The sequence below is a fragment of the Syngnathus floridae genome, unplaced genomic scaffold (assembly GCF_059516105.1).
Source record: "Syngnathus floridae isolate MCC-2025c unplaced genomic scaffold, RoL_Sflo_1.0 HiC_scaffold_27, whole genome shotgun sequence".
In the NCBI taxonomy this organism is placed as follows: Eukaryota; Metazoa; Chordata; class Actinopteri; order Syngnathiformes; family Syngnathidae; genus Syngnathus; species Syngnathus floridae.
In genome coordinates this window covers 635,517-642,700 of record NW_028284056.1, presented here as the reverse complement: position 1 = coordinate 642,700, position 7,184 = coordinate 635,517, and positions in this window count along the sequence as shown.

Below are 7,184 nucleotides of genomic sequence, written 5' to 3'. Positions count from 1 at the left end.
ACAAAAATAGATCAATTAAACTAAATAAGTCTTCTTCCCATTAAATAAATTAAAAAAGTCTGTCTTGTAACCAGTCCTTTTCAAACAAGTAAAGTCTGCCCATTTTGTGCCGTGGATTTTGTGTTAATGCCTAGTATTTATACAAAATCATAATTTAAAGGACTTCATTCCTTCATTCACTTTGGAAATTTGGAATTGCAGCACATCAAATTTTGCCTGGGAAGAAAAGTAGATTAAATAAATTTAATAAGTCTTACTACTTCCCATTAAATAAATTAAATACGTCTTACTTGTTCCCACTCCTTTTCAAAACAGTAGTTTAAAACGAGGGCCCTTCACTCAATCTTTAACCTCAACCCCGCACGTTGTGTTGTATCTGTGAATGTTGGTTGTGGCCAAATGATAGTTTTCTTTCATTCGTTTAGGTTCCAAGAAAACTTGATGTAACTCTACTTTTAACTGCCGTTTCAGATAAGCGGGTATTACGTCGCAGTCAAATGCCGCGGATATGACGTAATTGCCCGAACCTCCGCCAAAATTCAAATCTGTTGGCGCGATGGCCGTGAGCCACTGAGCAGCGACGATTATCAACAGAAATATCTTTATTTTCTGCTTGCAACTGGACCGTCTAGAGCGTACACGGTAAGTAACACTCATTGTGTTTAAGGAGATTTACGTTTGTAATAGCAGAAGTGTAGCCGCGTTGCGTTGTACGTGTGAAAATTGGTCGAGGCGAAATGTTAATGTTTAATTTCATTCCTTTAGGTTCCACGGTGTTTGTTGGCTGCAAGTTTTCCACTGCAAGAAGAGGCTCGTATCATTGACCAGGAGCGAGCTACAATGGTGAGTAGCCATAACATTTATGTTAAACACTTCCTATTTCATGTCTAACAGTACTTGATTTAACAAATAACCATAAATAAATACAGTGTGGGCACTGAAGTTAACATATGTGATTATACTGCCTAATCTGTCACGGAGTAGATTGTTGCAAAGTAATATAAGATCCAAAGTTGTAATTCAGAATAGTTTTCAAAAGAAGGCCATTAGAATTATATACAAGTCTGATTACCCTGAACAAGCTATTAATTAAATCACAAATTCTTCAATTCAAAGATTTGGTAGATTATCAGACAAATAATGTCTAACAGTAATTGATTTAACACATCACGATAAGTAGATTGAGTGTGGGCACTCTCAAGTTAACATATGTGATTATACTGCCTAATCTGTTACAGAGTATGTTGTTGCCAAGTAATGTAGAATAGATCCAAAGTAGTAATCCAGAATAGTTTTGAAGAGGCCATTAGAATGATAAACAAATCTGATTACCTTGAACATAATAACAAGCTAAGTGTTTAATATGTCCTATGAAGTCAAAATTGGGCACCATCATGTGGTGAAATTTGGAATTGCATTTTGCCTGGGAACAAACAGATTACATAAATCTTAGTTTTGAATAAGCCACTCCTTCTCAAACAAGTAAACTCTGCCCATTTTGCGCAGTAGATGTTCTGTTAATATCTAGTATTTATACAAAGTCATAATTTAAATTGCTTTCAACCTTCATTCATCGGTTCAACCAACATTACTCGCTCTTATTACCAACTTGTATTGATTTAACTAAGCGTTTAATACTTCCTATCAGGTCTCAAATCGAGATTTGGCAAAATACAATTTCAGCAAATCCAATTTTGCCAGGGAACAAAAATAGATTAAATAAACTAAATAAGTCCTCTTCCCATTAAATAAATCAGAAAAGTCTGTCTTGTAACCAGTCCTCTTCAAACAAGTAAAGTCTGCCCATTTTGTGCCGTAGATTTTGTGTCTATGCCTAGTATTTAAACAAAATCATAATTTAAACGACTTCTTTCCTTCATTCACTTTGGAAATTTGGAATTGCAGCAAATCGAATTTTGGCAGGGAACAAAAATAGATCAATTAAACTAAATAAGTCTTCTTCCCATTAAATAAATTAAAAAAGTCTGTCTTGTAACCAGTCCTTTTCAAACAAGTAAAGTCTGCCCATTTTGTGCCGTCGATTTTGTGTTAATGCCTAGTATTTATACAAAATCATAATTTAAAGGACTTCATTCCTTCATTCACTTTGGAAATTTGGAATTGCAGCACATCAAATTTTGCCTGGGAAGAAAAGTAGATTAAATAAATTTAATAAGTCTTACTACTTCCCATTAAATAAATTAAATACGTCTTACTTGTTCCCACTCCTTTTCAAAACAGTAGTTTAAAACGAGGGCCCTTCACTCAATCTTTAACCCCAACCCCGCACGTTGTGTTGTATCTGTGAATGTTGGTTGTGGCCAAATGATAGTTTTCTTTCATTCGTTTAGGTTCCAAGAAAACTTGATGTAACTCTACTTTTAACTGCCGTTTCAGATAAGCGGGTATTACGTCGCAGTCATGTGCCGTGGATATGACGTAATTGCCCGAACCTCCGCCAAAATTCAAATCTGTTGGCGCGATGGCCGTGAGCCACTGAGCAGCGACGATTATCAACAGAAATATCTTTATTTTCTGCTTGCAACTGGACCGTCTAGAGCGTACACGGTAAGTAACACTCATTGTGTTTAAGGAGATTTACGTTTGTAATAGCAGAAGTGTAGCCGCGTTGCGTTGTACGTGTGAAAATTGGTCGAGGCGAAATGTTAATGTTTAATTTCATTCCTTTAGGTTCCACGGTGTTTGTTGGCTGCAAGTTTTCCACTGCAAGAAGAGGCTCGTATCATTGACCAGGAGCGAGCTACAATGGTGAGTAGCCATAACATTTATGTTAAACACTTCCTATTTCATGTCTAACAGTACTTGATTTAACAAATAACCATAAATAAATACAGTGTGGGCACTGAAGTTAACATATGTGATTATACTGCCTAATCTGTCACGGAGTAGATTGTTGCAAAGTAATATAAGATCCAAAGTTGTAATTCAGAATAGTTTTCAAAAGAAGGCCATTAGAATTATATACAAGTCTGATTACCCTTAACATAACAACAAGCTATTAATTAAATCACAAATTCTTCAATTCAAAGATTTGGTAGATTATCAGACAAATAATGTCTAACAGTAATTGATTTAACACATCACGATAAGTAGATTGAGTGTGGGCACTCTCAAGTTAACAGATATGATTATACTGCCTAATCTGTTACAGAGTATGTTGTTGCCAAGTAATGTAGAATAGATCCAAAGTAGTAATCCAGAATAGTTTTGAAGAGGCCATTAGAATAATAAACAAATCTGATTACCTTGAACATAATAACAAGCTAAGTGTTTAATATGTCCTATGAAGTCAAAATTGGGCACCATCATGTGGTGAAATTTGGAATTGCATCACATCCAATTTTGCCTGGGAACAAACAGATTAAATAAATCTTAGTTTTGAATAAGCCACTCCTTCTCAAACAAGTAAACTCTGCCCATTTCGCGCAGTAGATGTTCTGTTAATATCTAGTATTTATACAAAGTCATAATTTAAATTGCTTTCAACCTTCATTCATCGGTTCAACCAACATTACTCGCTCTTATTACCAACTTGTATTGATTTAACTAAGCGTTTAATACTTCCTATCAGGTCTCAAGGCAAGATTTGGCAAAATACAATTTCAGCAAATACAATTTTGCCAGGGAACAAAAATAGATTAAATAAACTAAATAAGTCTTCTTCCCATTAAATAAATCAGAAAAGTCTGTCTTGTAACCAGTCCTCTTCAAACAAGTAAAGTCTGCCCATTTTGTGCCGTAGATTTTGTGTCTATGCCTAGTATTTAAACAAAATCATAATTTAAACGACTTCTTTCCTTCATTCACTTTGGAAATTTGGAATTGCAGCAAATCGAATTTTGCCAGGGAACAAAAATAGATCAATTAAACTAAATAAGTCTTCTTCCCATTAAATAAATTAAAAAAGTCTGTCTTGTAACCAGTCCTTTTCAAACAAGTAAAGTCTGCCCATTTTGTGCCGTCGATTTTGTGTTAATGCCTAGTATTTATACAAAATCATAATTTAAAGGACTTCATTCCTTCATTCACTTTGGAAATTTGGAATTGCAGCACATCAAATTTTGCCTGGGAAGAAAAGTAGATTAAATAAATTTAATAAGTCTTACTACTTCCCATTAAATAAATTAAATACGTCTTACTTGTTCCCACTCCTTTACAAAAAAGTAGTTTAAAACGAGGTCCCTTCACTCAACCTTTAACCCTATTTATTCACCTTCTAGGCTAAGTGTTAAAGGCTAAGTGTTAAAGGCTAAGTGTTAAAGGCTAAGTGTTAGAGGCTAAGTGCCAGAGGCTAGGCGCCAGAGGCGAGTTTTTGTGGGCTGAAGTTTTAGTGGGGTTAGTGTGAATACAATCCAAAAGAATACAACAGAATACAATACAATAGAATATAATACATAGATTAAATTCAATAGCTCTTACTACTTCCCATTAAATAAATTAAATACGTCTTACTTGTTCCCAATCCTTTTCAAAAAAGTAGTTTAAAACGAGGGCCCTTCACTCAACCTTTAACCTCAACCCCGCACGTCACATTGTGTTGTATCTGTGAATGTTGGTTGTGGCCAAATGATAGTTTTCTTTCATTCGTTTAGGTTCCACGGTGTTTGTTGGCTATGTTTTCCACTGTCAGAAGGATGAAAATACAAAGTACAACGCTTGGACGTGGGCGAAGACGTCACCGGTGAGTCCTTCCTTCCTATTTATTTACCTTCTAGATGCTAGAGGCTAAGTGTTAGAGGCTAAGTGTTAGAGGCTAAGTGTTAAACACAATACGAACAACACAACGATACTGCACTGAACAACACGATACCGCACTGAGAAACACGATACCGCACTGAACAACACGATACCGCACTGAACAACACCATGCCGCACTGAACACCATGCCACACTGAACAACACCATCCCGCACTGAACAACACCATGCCGCACTAAACAACACCATGCCGCACTGAACAACACCATGCCTCACTGAACGACACCATGCCGCACTGAAAGACACCATGCCGCACTGAACGACACCATGCCGCACTGAAAGACACCATCCCGCACTGAACACCATGCCGCACTGAACAACACCATCCTGCACTGAACAACACCATCCCGCACTGAACAACACCATGCCGCACTGAACAACATTATGGCGCACTGAACATTATGCCGCACTGAACAACACCATGCCGCACTGAACAACACCATGCCGCACTGAACAACATTATGCCGCACTGAACAACACCATGCCGCACTGAACAACACCATGCCGCACTGAACAACACCATGCCGCACTGAACAACATTATGCCGCACTGAACAACACCATGCCGCACTGAACAACACCATCCTGCACTGAACAACACCATTCCGCATTGAACACCATGCCGCACTGAACAACACCATCCCGCACTGAACAACACCATCCCGCACTGAACAACACCATGCCGCACTGAACAACATTATGCCGCACTGAACAACATTATGCCGCACTGAACAACACCATGCCGCACTGAACAACACCATGCCGCACTGAACAACACCATGCCGCACTGAACAACATTATAACGCACTGAACAACACCATCCCGCACTGAACAACACCATGCCGCACTAAACAACATTATGCCGCACTGAACAACATTATGCCGAAATGAACAACACCATGCCGCACTGAACAACACCATGCCGCACTGAACAACACCATCCTGCACTGAACAACACCATCCCGCACTGAACAACACCATGCCGCACTGAACAACACCATGCCGCACTGAACAACACCATGCCGCAATGAACAACACCATCCCGCACTGAACAACATTATGCCGCACTGAACAACATTATGCCGCACTGAACAACATTATGCCGCACTGAACAACACCATGCCGCACTGAACAACACCATCCTGCACTGAACAACACCATCCCGCACTGAACAACACCATGCCGCACTGAACAACATTATGGCGCACTGAACAACATTATGCCGCACTGAACAACACCATGCCGCACTGAACAACACCATGCCGCACTGAACAACACCATGCCGCAATGAACAACACCATCCCGCACTGAACAACACCATGCCGCACTGAGCAACACCATGCCGCACTGAACAACACCATCCTGCACTGAACAACACGATCCCGCACTGAACAACACCATTCCGCACTGAACAACACCATGCCGCACTGAACAACATTACGCCGCACTGAACAACACCATGCCGCACTGAACAACACCATGCCGCACTGAACAACACCATGCTGCACTGAACAACATTATGCTGCACTGAACAACACGATCCTGCATTGAACAACACCATGCCGCACTGAACAACACCATCCTGCACTGAACAACACCATCCTGCACTGAACAACACCACCCCGCACTGAACAACACGATCCCGCATTGAACACCATCCCGCACTGAACAACACCATGCCGCACTGAACAACACCATTCCGCACTGAACAACACCATGCCGCACTGAACAACACCATGCCGCACTGAACAACACCATGCCGCACTGAACAACACCATGCCGCACTGAACAACATTATGCCGCACTGAACAACACCATGCCGCACTGAACAACACCATCCCGCACTGAACAACACCATGCCGCATTGAACAACACCATGCCGCACTGAACAACACCATCCTGCACTGAACAACACCATCCCGCACTAAACAACACCATGCCGCACTGAACAACATTATGGCGCACTGGACAACATTATGCCGCACTGAACAACACCATGCCGCACTGAACAACACCATGCCGCACTGAACAACACCATGCCGCACTGAACAACACCATGCCGCACTGAACAACATTATGCCGCACTGAACAACACCATGCCGCACTGAACAACACCATGCCGCACTGAACAACACGATCCCGCATTGAACAACACCATCCTGCACTGAACAACACCATGCCGCATTGAACAACACCATGCCGCACTGAACAACACCATTCCGCACTGAACAACACCATGCCGCACTGAACGACACCATCCTGCACTGAACAACACCATCCCGCACTGAACAACACCATGCCGCATTAAACAACACCATGCCGCACTGAACAACACCATCCTGCACTGAACAACACCATGCCGCACTGAACAACACCATGCCGCACTGAACAACACCATGCCGCACTGA